Source organism: Micropterus dolomieu, linkage group LG10 (assembly GCF_021292245.1).
Source record: "Micropterus dolomieu isolate WLL.071019.BEF.003 ecotype Adirondacks linkage group LG10, ASM2129224v1, whole genome shotgun sequence".
NCBI lineage: Eukaryota > Metazoa > Chordata > Actinopteri > Centrarchiformes > Centrarchidae > Micropterus > Micropterus dolomieu.
This window is the reverse complement of record NC_060159.1, coordinates 17,713,154-17,728,235: the sequence shown is the minus strand read 5'-3', so window position 1 is coordinate 17,728,235 and position 15,082 is coordinate 17,713,154. Positions and strand designations below refer to the sequence as shown.

The 15,082-nt window shown below is 40.7% G+C and overlaps 1 protein-coding gene and 1 pseudogene across 1 annotated transcript in view; one reads left to right on the top strand and one right to left on the bottom strand.

Moving 5' to 3' along the window:
• LOC123977293 (single-minded homolog 1-like) overlaps positions 1 to 3,251 on the bottom strand; it is a 46,139-nt gene extending 42,888 nt beyond the window's left edge. Inside the window, exons 1-2 of the mRNA XM_046059869.1 lie at positions 3,216 to 3,251; positions 1,475 to 1,575 (exon numbers count right to left, since the gene is read on the bottom strand). The gene's annotated coding sequence lies outside the window, so the exon portion shown is untranslated. The remainder of the gene's footprint in view (positions 1 to 1,474; positions 1,576 to 3,215) is intronic.
• On the top strand, positions 823 to 5,948 carry LOC123978234 (annotated as a pseudogene).
• Positions 5,949 to 15,082: the final 9,134 nt, after the last annotated feature.

Below are 15,082 nucleotides of genomic sequence, written 5' to 3'. Positions count from 1 at the left end.
GAACAGGATTAGAGTTGAATATTTTAAATATAACAAACTTTTCTTTCTAGAGCAGCAACAATACTGTTCACAAAAACAAAGTCACTCTATACTCTATAGGCCCACTATATAGACTTTATACAGGTTTACATGTTTACAAGTGTATTGATTCATTATTGGCTTTTTACTCGTGAAGGTTTTATTGCACTTAAGCCTACTTACAGTAACAACGTAGGGGCTTTCAACTCGAGTAATCTTCATTGTCTACAGCACATCCTCTCTGCTCTGCATATCTATACCTATATCAACATCACTGCAGCTTCCAGTACCACCTGTAGCTGGTAGCGATGACAACACTTACACAGAAACGCTACTATGTGGACTAGTTCCAGGCAACGCCACTCTATCCCATTGGCTGTATGGGCAGTAGCTGGATTTGTGGTGCGTTCAAGCATAATCAATTATATTCGTTTCATGTACATGCTTTTCTTTAAATTACTTACAATTATCCCTGTCATTGTGATTAAGATAAAGATTGTGCACAAGGGATACACCAATCCTTTAACTGATCTCCACATCCTTACAGATTGTTCCTCTTTATGACCATCACTCTGCTTCCTGCATTGATTGGTGCTGAGTGTTACAGACGAACATTAACTGCTAATGCAAATTAGTTGTATGTGAACGTAATTTAAGGAGACAGAGCTGCATAATGAATGTGTCTGGCATTAGATATACGCCACTTTGATGTTGTGAGATTAATGCAGTCATTGGGTCAGTGGAAAGCTCTCTTAAAGATGAATGAACAAGAAAGTGTGTTTGTATTCAAGATGCCACCTAAACATGGTGTTTTCTCAGTGCTCCATCAGGGTAAATGGGGCTGATGGTCAACAGAAAGTCTGCAGTCAGCTCCTTCGCCACAGGAGGATGGAGACACCAATGATTTCCATGGAGACAGAGAAAGAGGGAGAGAGGGGTGTGTGGTGGTAGAGACATAGAGAGAGGTGTGTGTATGTTTGGGGGGGATGATAAATGAGTCTACACCATGCTGTCATTTGTACTTTGGCATCCAGTCCAAAGCACAATTTAGTGTAAAATATTACGCCGGCCCCTTCAGATGACAAAGTTTAATGCTGATGAATGAATAGACAGAGACTATCCCCAGCTGCTATTGAACAGAGGGAGGTAGCTATTCTTCTCAAAGGGCAATTAATTAGCGTACACACAACCACAGCAGAGGATGGACATTGAAAAAGGGCAGCCATTCTCTGGTCTTGTATGTGTAACAAAACGAAATGCAGACAAGTCAATGTAGTGTACTGATGTTAGAATACTAGAAGAGGTGGTCTAGGAACCAACAGAGTTTTGGGCCTCTTTGCAAAAACACTTACAGATTAATTGTAGTATTATGACACAAGGCATCATGTCTTTCTGATATTGACATAATTATAGGATGTGGATTTAAATGAAATCTTCTTATTTCTTTCCAACTCACTTTCAAAAGAAATTACCCATGACTTTTTTAATTGTTTTGCTTGTTAAGGGTTTGGCTCCATTCTTCACAGCATACAAGTAGACCTCCAGCTGACCTCCAGCCTATTCAGATAAAAGCATAATTTCAATAATTACATTTAATGTGAAAAGGGCAGAGATGCTCACAAGTCTTTGAGCTAGAGTCCAAGTCAAGTCTCAAGTCTTTGAGCTAGAGTCCAAGTCAAGTCTCAAGTCTTTGAGCTAGAATCTAAGTCAAGTCTCAAGTCTCTCGTGGTTATTACGAATGTTATATCACCTGCTGAGTTCAATCCAGGTTGCTTATAAAACTGCATCGCTATAAGGAACACTGTAACTGTAACCTGTTTTTCATTTACAGGGCACAACCATGTAATGTACAATGCAATTATTGACGGCTTATTAAATACTGTAAGTCAACACACTCCCCAGACTCTTAAACCCAGTGTAACATTAACTAAATAAAACCGTGACATTGCATAATCAACAATAAACCTGAGCACAACCATGTAGCCTAATGTACAATGTAGAGGTGGGACCAAGTCATCGTTTTACAAGTCCAAGTCAAGTCTCAAGTCTTAGCACTCAAGTCCCAAGTCAAGTCTCAAGTACAGACTGATCATGACTGGCAAGTCCGAGTCAAGTCTCAAGTCAAGGACCAACAAGTCCAAGTCTTAAACTTTGAGTTTCGAGTCCTAAACAAGTCATAATGCGCTCTTCACCAAATTTAAAAACCATTTCAAAAGTTTTTATAAGATATGAAAATAAAAAAAATGTATTGAATGAAGCATTAGCCCGTACAGAATCAGAATCAGAAGAAGCTTTATTGCCAAGTAGTGTTTTACACATATGAGGAATTTGCTGTGGTGATAAGTTGTACAAAAATATACAACAACAAAGATCAACAATCAACAACAAGACACGAGATGAAACAGTATTTAGGCCTACATGTGCAGAGATGGCAGAGGTGCAGTTTCACACTAAAGATGTTCTATAATTTCATGAATTAAATTAAATGTTCATGTATGGCCGCGCTTTGGACGGTCGGTGATTGTTCCTCTTGCTGGAGGAAGCCACACGCTCCAGTCTAACTAGGCACCGCGCTATGTTGATGCGCTGCGCAGTTTTTTATATCATAATTTATATTTGGGCATGGGGAGTGTCAAGTCTAAAGTCATAATTTTTGGGAGTCCACATCTCTGGTACAATGGGTCTACAATTAATGGTTTATTATAAGTTTATAAACTATACTGTAAGTCAACAAACCTTGTTGACTCTCAAACCCAGTGTAAAGTTAGCTAAATAAAACTGTAAAGTTACATGGTCAACAATAAAGCTGTAACCTGTTTTTAACTTACAGAGCACAACCATGTAAGGTACAATGCAATCAATGACTAAACTATAAACTACTATAAGTCGACACATCTCCCACTCTCAAACCAGTGTAAGTTATAACTAAATAAAACTGTATGGTTACATGGTCAACAATAAACCTGTAACCTCTTTCTAGCCAATGGTAATAATTAACGTGATGGCAGCCAGCGGGACGTAAATGATTACGTTAATCGACTACCACAAGTTTAGCAAGCAAACAAATGCTCATTCATCTTTTCATAACGAACGACAGTCGGAATAACCTGCCGTAGGTAGTAGATAAAGCAAGAAGCAAGATAACGTTAGATGGCCAATGCTGAGCTGGTGTTGTTTACTCACCACAGGTTACTAACCTATTTGCGTTCAGCGCTTCTTTGTTGTTGGGTCTTGTTGTATGAAGTTTTAAAGCCAAAGTTTACGATGAATGGCACAGCGGCTGCGGTGTTTGTTGTCCTCTCTCACGTGCGGCCGCGCGCAGCAGATGCTACATTATGTAGGCAGGTTGTTGGTAATGGAGGGAGGGAGTAACGGCAAGCTCATCAGAAGTTTCCTAAAAAATAAACATTGTTCAGGAGTCCTGCACCTGTAGTCCGAGGCAACTTTGTAACATATTTTAGAATTACTGTTTTGGTTTTACGGCTGGCAACTTTACTGTTTTGGTTCATCTCACTGCAGTTGTTTTCAGTGAAAAAGCTCTGAAAACCCCACTGTATGTTAGCTGCTAGCTGGTGACCATAGTGGCGCATTTAGCTGCTAAAGGTATTTCACTCAGGAGCTGGTGGAAAGCAAAACATACCTAAAAGGAAAGTGAATATTAAATTGAAGTCAGGTGACAAGAGACATAACTCCAAAGGACTGCTAATGTTGCATTGTGTCTGCACGTTTTTTGCTAACATGTTCGCCCTCTCAACTTTATTTGGTGATAATTTGTGGCCAAAATGACATGGATGGGTCATTGTCAGTGTTTGAAAGTAAAACCCAGGAAGAACTTTACAAAACAAGTTTAGTTGAACCTCTCAAACAGAATGAGTCTTGATGTACCCAAGATGTTCTGTTACTATGAGGCAAATTATCCACCTTATATAACCACAACACCTACAGTAAACACCTTCTAAAATAACTGTGATGCTGTTACTAACTCGGAGTACAGGTGCTATGCACTAATTCCTATCAGGCACTTGCACCTGAATTATCCTTTTATAATTGCAGAGATAGCATGACAGCTGCCTTTAACTGCAAGAGGCAGCCAAATTTCTGTCTGGATTATGGCATTCGCTACAGCTGTGCAGTTTCAGCTCTCACCCACTGTTCACTAAAGGACAAGGGGGTAACTGCTCCACTTGTAAATGTTCATAATCATCATAGTTTCAGTAAAAAAAAGTTGAACGGTGTGTTCAGTCTGTAAAATCTGGGATTTTGAATGTTTTAGCCCCCATCTGTCTGTCTGCCTATCTGACAATCAATTTAATATTAAGTCAAGTTCTGTAACACCTTAACAGTTGTGTTTTTAAAGTGCCAATGTTTTTTCTATTAGATTATTGAAGAGTGTGTAAGGGAGTAAAATAATGGACTTGAATTATTTTTTTTAATTTGTCAGTAAGACAAAAGCAGGTCTTTCACTCCCCCTCCTTCCAGTGATTCCGGGTTATAGAGACTCCTTTCAGTGGTTATCCTGACATTAAAATACAATCTAAACCATTCAGTGGCTCACTAGAAATGTCTGACACCCATTGTTTGGATTTGTGTTCAGGATTACCCTACTATCCCACTCACATTCGGAAGAAGATTACACCTTTTTGTTTTTCCATTAACTTTGCATCCATCTTTATATCTATTTTTTAAATGTTTGTCATCTAGATCAAATCACAACATGTGCAATAACAATAATATTTCAAATGTCTTGATGCTTACTTATCTCAATTTAAACACCATCACCGATGCTGGACAGACTGGATTGACTGGAAGTGGAGACTGGGAAACCCTCTACAATCTTCATAAAGAGAATCCAGGACGGATCTGCCCTAAACCAGTTGAGGCCTGCAGAAGGCAATGTGATTTATATTTAAGTACTGTTTGAGTATATATATTAGAATGCATTTTATGTAATGATTCATATTATATTCTACTGATAGTGTTGTTTCCACTTTTTTCAAACTCTCTTCTAGTTCATTGATCTGCCATGTACTTGACGTACTAGTGAGCATCAGGAAAACACAACAGTCTCAGCAAAACAATTTATTTATCTGACAACCTGTTAAAAGCACTAAACACAATGTGCAGCAGAAGCAGATGGGAATGTTAAGTAGTTTTCCAAGTATTTGGTCATAAACCAAAGTTTAATTTTGACCTGATGATGGCGCTAGATTAAAAGTCAGGGGATCCTGAATGTGATTACACTTCATCCTGACGGAGACATGATTGTGCAAACCATTACTCATCCCTAGAGCCTTGCCACTAGCATGGCTACGAATTCCAAACACTCAAGTGGATGCATCCATTACATCGGTTTCAGAAGTGACACAACAGCGGGATTCATCTGCAAAAGCAAGGACCAATCCAAGAAGAAGTGTAATGATTATCGTGTTCGTTTCAGCTGCCATCCCCCTTTCAGTGGCGGAGAGGAGGTACTGCGTGAGCACATTGTACACGTGCAGTGTTAAGCTGCTAATGCAAAGAGGATTTCCACTTCTTTTTTATTGTTCTTGTGCGTAAGCATTCATTTAGAAAGGTTCTTTGGCTCCTCAGTGTCCCACCAATCATCCTACCTCTTTTTTTATTCCTTCTTGCAATGTGCTAGACCAAGTAGTATGACAGGGACGATCCCAGTGGAACAGGAGACTGGGACCAATCTGGAGGCAGAAAACCCAGGAGAAATTTGTGCTTATCCTCTGTCCATTGAGGCTGTTACCTGTGGCACAATGAACCCAGCCATCAACACACAGGAAACATTCCATGCATAAGTTGCCTTATAGGGAAAGCATATAAAAGTTTACATGAAGTAGTTTTAATACCAACAACCCACCAATCAATCATTACTACTCAACATTAACACCACTTCCCCAAAGTTTCCAAATGATCAAGATGTACTGCCTGGAGCTACTGCAGTGAATGGAAACTTTGTCGATGTACATTTACATTAGATCAAATGAAAATTTAATGAGCCCCATGAGGAAACTGGCTAATAGGAACATAATGTCTTAAAGTTTTAAACTGAGCATTACTTTATTCTTGTGCTAATAGTTCTGACTAAGAAAACACAGCCTTTGTGTCCTGAGGAGTGAGAAACATGACTAACACAATGTATTGGTTATAGCTTATTTATGATTCTTTTCTTTTACTGTCATTGGATATTGAACATTTGAAAAGTCACACCTAACATTACAAAATGACATTGAGAACAAGATGAGAATAGAAGGGGCAACTTTGTTTTCATCTGAAGTCATGTACAGTATTTCATGGTTTGTCATAGTTAAACAATCATTTATGGTATTAGCAATGTACCTCAACAAAAATAAATTGCTTTCAATACAAGCTTCTTGCTTGACTTGCTAGCCGCTTGGATTAATTTATCAGCTACAGTCCAACTCAGGCAGTCATTTTCCCCAAAACTGAAATCTGGCATGTGTCGTGGCTACAAGGTTTGGTTTGGATGTCCATGCAGTAATTAAGCCAGAACAAACTCTGCAAAGGAGAGAGGACATTCTAATTCTTATTGCTTTAGCCTGCCTTTTCTTTATATTTTGGTTTTTACTGTGCCTAATGAAAGTAGGCCTTTTTCACAGCTTGTATGATAAGAAATGGTGTTACTAGTAACAGTTGTTCTGTTCTATTCAAGCGAATGTATCCACTTACAAGCACCATCATAACAGCCGCAATTGGTTTTGTTTTGTCACCATTTTCTGGAAAGGTGGATGGATCTTTCTTTCTCAACCTATAACTTCCTTTTTATTTATAAAATTAATAATTTCTGTATTCAGTGCAGGTTTAGTGTTCTTACAACCACCTCCCTTCTCTCTGACCTAAATCACACCTCCGCCATGTTTTCCTCAAATGCTAAATGTGAAATGCTCCTGATATGAGCCTATGCCCACACAAACTCTGTCAAACCCCTGAATGTACACACATATGCACGCAGCCACATATATATACACACACATAGTGAGGGGAGCGGGTAGATACAAGGTGATTCCTACTACATCAACACTGTCAACATTTGTGATAGGTGCTGAAAAGAAACTCTGCAGTGCATCGTACAGAATGTAAAATGAGGAGAGAAAACTTTCTCACTGTCTGCCGTGTGAAACTGTTGTGTTCTTTGGATGTTTTGTTATTGCTCACGTGCTTGCACTACATCAATATTTCTGCATTTCTATATACTGTATAGATTACTGCCATTTATCTTTGAATATGCATGTGTGTCCTTCAGTAAGACTGTGAAGTTGAAGTAGGCAAAATGTTAAAAGACAGAGAGGAGGAGGAGGAGGAGGAGGAGGGAGGAGTCAACTGGATGCAATCTGGTGAACTTTTATGATGAAAACTGAAGAGGAGAAATTCTGCCATCATTGGGGAAGCAAAATTAAATCTGCACTACTGAAGTGCAATAGAAGTGGTGAAGCTTCAGAGCATTATGGTGTTCCATTCTCTTTCATTAATCTCCAAATATTCCATGGCTGTGAAGGCCTATTTATAGACCATGGGATGATTAAGTGGTGAAGCACTGTGCCACAAAGGGAACCAAGCTCATTTTCTTTTTCCCTTCCTCTCTCTTCCTTACTCATTCTCTACCTACTTCTCTTTCTTTCCCTCCCTCGTTGTCTTCATTTTCTATCTCGCTATTTTCTCACTCTTTCTCCCCATCCCCCTCTTTTTCATAAGCATATACAATATATTACACACCAACCTACTTTCACATAGTTTAGTTGTCAGAGAAATTATGTTGGACTCAAGGGGGTTTGGATAAGTCCCCCCCCCCCCTCCGTTAAGTATTTGACAAAAGGGTTTTTGGAAGTGTTAATTGTTATGAGGCTACACAAGGAAGAGTGACAGCCTTAACAAGAGAGGATAAAGCCCCAGCCAGCACGTTTTCATCACTAAGTCAAGCTGGATTAGGAGTGGAGGGTGTCCATTAGTTGGAAATGCAGGCGGAAAATATGCGCAGGGAGCTCTGACTTATATCTGCTATTGCAAGGTGTCCTTTAGTGGAAGTGGAGCACTGCACAGGAAAAAAGGGTTAAGCTAATTTTCATGTGTAGAGACGTGATTAATGGTGGAAAGGAGAGGTGAGGAGAGGAGAGAAGAGGAGAGGACTGACCTCGCCTAGCTCAAGACCGGCCTCATTTCATCACCTCCAGAACAGTGAGGGCATAAATGAGATCAAACTCTTCTTTATGTTTCCACACCGATGCTCTATCTGCTGGTCCACGTCCAGATTTTTCCCTGGGTTTTACAGGGGCTTAGGTGGCAACATTTTCCTGCAGGGTAGATTTTGTACAGGGCTTACTGTAGATGCTGAGGACCTTTGTAACAAGTATTCGTCTATTAAAACCACTCCAAGGATTTGTGCAAGGAAGAGAAACCACTGAAAGTAATTCAGAAGACTTGAGTCTTGAATACATTAAAATGTCATTTTGTTAGTCAGAAAAAAGCAGCAAGGTGTCTGCATATACTTGTGAGTGGGATGTTTATAATTCCATACTTAGAGCTTATGCAACCATTTCACTCTTATGCAATGAATTTGATTGTTTGCATGAGCAAGTGATGTCTTTATGTCACAAGTAGGCCTAAGAGTTTGGGAGTGAAAGTAGTTAAATTTATTGCAATTGAACACATCTCATGTGTCCCCAAAAATCTCACAGTTCAACCGAACAACCAATGCTTGACAAACTTGTCACACTATTTAGTATTTCTGTTTTTCTGTCCAATATATTTTCATAATACTGCAGTCTTGGCAACCCATGAAAACACTCAAAGCGGTAATAGGAACAGTCCATGTACCTTGAGTTATTTTTAATAAATCCCCCACCAAGCAATTTCATAATTTTCAAATCCAAGCGTCAAATGCTATTTATTCTAAAGACACGTATTTATCACATTTATGATGGTATAAATTTGATTCATGCTGAATTATGTGTAAATGAATAGCTCAACCTCCATCACTACACTCTCTGGGTAGTGAAACAGCAACTTTAAATCCCTCTTACCAAAGCAATATGAGCCTGAAAAGCTATTAGAGCATGACTCCTGAGAGATGAACAAGACAAAAGCGTTATGCCTGTACCTTTCCGGAAGGTGAGAACAATAGCAGGCTATTTTCACTCTGACAGGCCATATTAGTCGTGCCAGCTTTTGCCTGCTGGCAACTCCTACGTGATAGTTGTCTGGGACATTTTGTTTCCAGTCACAGTAGCTGATCCCTTGATTGAAAACATTGAATGCTGAGAGGGTGTTATCCTTGTTTGGAGTTCCTGATCCTGGATGTCTGAGGCAACTGCTGGGCCCTCTCATCCCCTGCTGCAACAGTTGATCCCTGGATCTTTGTGGAAACGGAGTAGATTGCATTACTGAGATGGAAGCCTAGAAAAGTCCATCGCTAACCACCATAACACCTCCCAGAGAAGTAGACAGGTGTGTAACTGTATGTAAAGCAGATTTCTCAAGAAAATGTTAAGGCATTCTTACCAAAACCTCCGCTGTCTTTGGGACTTTGAACTTAGCAGTCCTTGTTGTGGTCTGCCATGCCTGAAAACATGCCCTGTGTTTTTCTGCTTCACTCCCTTTGTGCCAGCACAGGTCTAGTTTTATATTATTTGATGATGTGATGTGTCATCGTGTTTGGTGGCATTCTTTGGTCAATGAACTATAAAATGGTGAGAATTAGATCAAGCCCTAATGATTTACTAATAGGCACCAAGAGAGCACATTAACGAAGCCGCAAATGCACACAAATCAACCATGTGTGTCCGTTCTTTATTTACACTTCCATGTCTGTGGCTTTAAAGGACCCTCCTCTTACTCTTGTTCATGGACACCAAAGATAGCAATGTCTTTGCAGAAATAAATGTTTATTGGAGGCGTTCCTGTATCAGAATGGAAAGCCCTGTGAGTTCTTCTGTTATTCTCCAGTTTCTTTCTCTGCAGGCAAGCCCTTGGCACCAACTAGTCCAATGGGGAAAGTCACTTTTTGCAAGCATTGCCAAGATTTCTGTTTGATGGCCAAACTATGTGGGCAGACAGAGGCATCTGTCCATGTGCTGTCTGCTTCTCTCGTTCTAACTTTCACTCTGAGTATCTCTCTCTCTCTATGCACACACATGCACGCACACACACACACACAAACACACAGGGGGCTGTTTCCTCATCGTTCACACTGAGAAATGCCCTGTAAGGACGTCCTTATCCTGCAAACCAGACTCTGCTGGATGCTCTGTAATAACAACTCCAGCCATCCACCATCCAATCAGCCTGGCTCTCTGCTGTGTGTGTGTGTGTGTGTGTGTGTGTGTGTGTGTGTGTGTGTGTGTGTGCGCGCGCACGCATTTTGCGGGTCTGTCTGTGAATATGTATGATTTTTCTCCTAAGATCTAAAACCACAAAGCACAGAATGCATTTATTTCCCTGACAAGAACAAAGACATAAACAACTCAAACAGAATAAAGGGAAAATGTTTATTTATTTAGACTTACTTGTGTTATGTGATTATGTTTAGGGGGTTTTATTAGAAAACCTCAGCATCTTGTATTTTTTTAATAAACAATGCTGTTGACACTGGCATGCTGAGAACCATGAATGTAATGGGGGGGAAAAATGTATAATAAATGAGTGCTTGGAACATGGCGAGCATAAGGCTGGACAGAAGCGGATTGTGCTGCTTGAGAAGTTCGAGAAGTTTCTATGGACATCCTGACTTTTTTACACCAGGAAACTGGGTCAGCTTTTCCATCCAACAGAAATGTTGCAAATCCAAACTGACTACAGCAACCACAAACTTTTCAGACCCACTTTCCAAACTAATATGTGTAATACTCACCATGTATAGGTTGGGTTTGCAGAATGTTTGCAGAATCCCTTTGCAGTGGCATTTAAAGAAAAGGTATAATGGCACCAAGGGTTGTCATTTATTAATACAAAATTTGTTTGTTTTTATGTTGCTTTTGTGAAAATGGATGTGGGCTTAATCCTTTATTGGTAGCCTTGTTCATTCTTGTCTGAAATTGCGATTCTATCTTTAACTAATTTAAAATGATTGATCCAGAGTGTGAAGAAGATTTAATTTAAGACATAGTGTAAGTAAAATCTGAACAGGAGCCAATTTAAAGGCCACACAAACCCGAGGTCCGTGCACCCACACAGGAGAATATTCACTTCTTTTGTGTTATTTGACCTCTTCTCAGGGCTGTGTGGGCATGTGCTTGATTGACATCTCCATGATTCTCAAATTAGTTGTGTTGCACCTGCTTTGGTGTGTGAAGTTGCTTGAGCTCATGTAATTCCAGCATAGCTCCACCTATCTTCAACATGAGCATAGGTCTTATTAGACAGATTAATTAAGTGGAAACTCCTGTATGGGTGCACAGGGGCTAAAAGCAGTGTGAATACACGGAACTGTGAATAGCAGGAAAAGGACAGGTGGAACAAATAACATAAACGATGTCTCAGTTCCATTAAGTGTCCTGGTAAGACATGACAGTGAACCAGCATGTGCAGCACCAGAGCCCTGGCTGGAGCTGCTAAATCTAAATGGAATGCAGTTGTTATTAATGCTGTTGATTACACCTGTGCCTATCCTGCTACGGCATGTCAAAATGTCTGCCATGAAAAAGGTCTAAAGGTATCATTACAGATCTAGGCTGCAGTCAAATAGTCTTTTCGCTTAGGAAGGTTCCTTACTGAGTGAAATGACCTGGAAGTATCTAAGTGGCAGCCATGATAGTAGGTGGTCGAATTCTCTAAATGCTAAAGAAAGGTGTTTCAGTGCTTCCATTCTACACCCATGGGTACACCGGACCATCCTTCACCAAAGGAAAGGAGATAATGCCATCCCACAATTCCTTGAGGGAGCAACATTTAAAGCGACTAACCATAGTAGTTTCACTACGGCAGACCATTTTAAATGTAGAAACAACAGAGCACCCATTTTATGCTTGTGACATCATCCAAAACGTATGGAAATCCTTGCATGATTGGCTGAGCTCCAGATCAATAAATATAGATTTCTTCTCTTTCAAAACAAATCTATCCAGTCAAGTAATCTTGAAGAACAATCTTACTGGATTTGTAGTTAACAATATCGTCATCATGACAAAATACTATATACAAAAATCTTCACACACATCTGATATACATACACTGCTCAAAAAAATAAAGGGAACACTAAAATAACACATCCTAGATCTGAATGAATGAAATAATCTCTTTAAATACTCCTTTCTTTACATAGTTGAATGTGCTGACAACAAAATCACACAAAAATTATCAATGGAAATCCAATTTATCAACCCATGGAGGTCTGGATTTGGAGTCACACTCAAAATCAAAGTGGAAAACCACACTACAGGCCGATCCAACTTTGATGTAATGTCCTTAAAACAAATCAAAATGAGGCTCAGTAGTGTGTGTGGCCTCCACGTGCCTGTATGACCTCCCTACAACGCCTGGGCATACTCCTGATGAGGTGGCGGATGGTCTCCTGAGGGATCTCCTCCCAGACCTGGACTAAAGCATCCGCCAACTCCTGGACAGTCTGTGGTGCAACGTGGCGTTGGTGGATGGAGCGAGACATGATGTCCCAGATGTGCTCAACTGGATTCAGGTCTGGGGAACGGGCGGGCCGGTCCATAGCATCAGTGCCTTCCTCTTGCAGGAACTGCTGACACACTCCAGCCACATGAGGTCTAGCATTGTCTTGCATTAGGAGGAACCCGGGGCCAACCGCACCAGCATATGGTCTCACAAGGGGTCTGAGGATCTCATCTTGGTACCTAATGGCAGTCAGGCTACCTATGGCGAGCATATGGAGGGCTGTGCGGCCCCCCAAAGAAATGCCACCCCACACCATTACTGACCCACTGCCAAACCGGTCATGCTGGAGGATGTTACAGGCAGCAGAACGTTCTCCACGGCATCTCCAGACTCTGTCACATCTGTCACATGTGCTCAGTGTGAACCTGCTTTCATCTGTGAAGAGCACAGGGCGCCAGTGGAGAATTTGCCAATCTTGGTGCTCCACGGTGTTGGGCTGTAGGCACAGCCCCCACCTGTGGACGTCAGGCCCTCATACCACCCTCATGGAGTCTGTTTCTGACCGTTTGAGCAGACACATGCACATTTGTGGCCTGCTGGAGGTCATTTTGCAGGGCTCTTGCAGTGCTCCTCCTTGCACAAAGGCAAAGGTAGCGGTCCTGCTGCTGGGTTGTTGCCCTCCTACGGCCTCCTCTACGTCTCCTGATGTACTGGCCTGTCTCCTGATAGCGCCTCCATGCTCTGGACACTACGCTGACAGACACAGTAAACCTTCTTGTCACAGCTCGCATTGATGTGCCATGCTGGATGAGCTGCACTACCTGAGCCACTTGTGTGGGTTGTAGGCTCCGTCTCATGCTACCACTAGAGTGAAAGCACCGCCAGCATTCAAAAGTGACCAAGACATCAGCCAGGAAGCATAGGAACTGAGAAGTGGTCTGTGGTCACCACCTGCAGAACTACTCCTTTACTGGGGGTGTCTTGCTAATTGCCTATAATTTCCACCTGTTGTCTATTCCATTTGCACAACAGCATGTGAAATTGATTGTTAATCAGTGTTGCTTCCTAAGTGGACAGTTTGATTTCACAGGAGTGTGATTGACTTGGAGTTACATTGTGTTGTTTATTCCCTTTATTTTTTTGAGCAGTGTATATTACATCATATGTGTAATTCAGGGCACAATTCAAACTGATTAAAATAATAAGTTGTCTCTCGTCATTATCTTCCATGTGTTGGTTTAAAAAAAACCTAGTGTAAGTGCAGACAGATTCTCTTGGCAATGTGGTTGTCTTTTCCTAAGTCCTCCTTCACATCATTTCTTGACCTAATGAGGTCAAGCAAAAGTGTTTAGGAATAGACATAGAGCATCATTTCTTTGACTATTCAACCACAAACTAGGTTACAAGTAGGCTACGCAAGGTGGCTGAGGGGTCACAACTGTCAAGCCAATCACCAGTATTGATTTTGATTATAATGATATACTGCATCTGATTGGAAAGGCTCTCAAATAGCCTTTCCCTGAACCAAGTCCATCTTCCTGCTCAGTCCTTTCAAAAACATAAATTAGTAGAAACCGTACTCTGGAGCTAATGCTGCGTTTCAGCCACAGTTGTAGGTCTGCATCCATTTGAAATTTCCAACTTCCGGAAATTTCAGGTGCATGAAGCCAAAATTGAACGAAAAACATGGCAAGTGTGCACACAGTTGAACCCTCAGCAGTGCCCTTGGTGTTAATTGTTTTTTCCCACTTACCCAAGTGTTCATGCATCTGACCATCATTAGCAATACTAGTTGATAACAACGCATTACGCTGTATCTTGCACATTGCAACATGTCCACAGATATAAGTTGAACGGGACTGTGTGTGCGGCTGATTTAATAACAGAAGTGCCATAAACAGTAGTTTATATTACTACAGCATTCACTACTGTTGATGCTGGGAGCCGCCATCTTGGATTTTAAGGTCGGGGTTGGTGAGGTTACCCTGTCATTTGTAACATTTTCCTGTATAACTTTATGCACAGAAGATGACTTTCAGACAGTGTTTACCATAACCAGCTACCTAATAACACTGGCAACATATGTTATGCACTTCCATGGGTGCTGCCATTATTGTGCGATATCAGACAACTGCCTCTTCATGAAGTCAGGGTAGATGGATTTGCCCTGAATTCACAAGTAGAAACATTCCATGTAGTTTTTCTAGTTTCTAGTAGCTTAACTTAACTACAGTGTGCACAATGATCTCTGTAAGCAAATTGTGATTTTGCAAGGGACGACTGGTCCATTCATATTTTGATAGGAACCTTAGCCCTGATTCAGGACATCATATAACGTGTATTAGTATGACAGAAAAGTAACAGGCTAAAAAAACATTTAAGCTAGCTAAAGCATAAATAGCACTACTAAGTAACGGGAGACCGTTAAAAGAAAAAGCTTAATCATATTAGCATTTTACTGTATATTCTAAGTACAAATTTT